Source organism: Geospiza fortis, unplaced genomic scaffold (assembly GCF_000277835.1).
Source record: "Geospiza fortis unplaced genomic scaffold, GeoFor_1.0 scaffold130, whole genome shotgun sequence".
Classification (NCBI taxonomy): Eukaryota; Metazoa; Chordata; class Aves; order Passeriformes; family Thraupidae; genus Geospiza; species Geospiza fortis.
In genome coordinates this window covers 16,277,729-16,278,265 of record NW_005054300.1, presented here as the reverse complement: position 1 = coordinate 16,278,265, position 537 = coordinate 16,277,729, and positions in this window count along the sequence as shown.

Here is a 537-nt window from a genome sequence, read left to right as displayed (position 1 = left end):
ACCTCCCTGGGCAGCCCGTTTCGGTGTCTAATCACCCCAAACTGCCCTAGTGTGGTTCTGGACTATGTCCTCTTGTCCTGCCGCTGACGGCCTGGGACAAGGGGCCAATTCCCACCTGGCACACCCTCCTTTTGGGCAGTTGTACAGCGTGATAAGGTTTCCCCAGGCTAAACAACCCCAGCTCCCTCAGCTGCTCCTCGTAGCGCTTGTGCTCTACCTCAGCAGCCTTGCTGCCCTTCTCTGGACACATTCCAGCAGCTCAAAATCCTTCCCTAAGTGAGGGGCCCCAAACTGGACACAGCACTCGAGGTGGGGCCTCACCAGTGCCAAGTACAGGGGGATGATCCCTTGCCTGGTCCTGCTGGCCACACTACTGCTGATCCAGGCCAGGATGGCATTGGCCAGTGGTCAAGCAGGCACCCTGCTGGCTCACATTCAGCCTGCCATTAATCAGAACCCCAGGTCCTTTCTTCCTGGCCACTGTCCAGTTGCTCTGCCCCAGCCTGTAGCACTGTAGGGGGCTATGGCCAAAGTGCC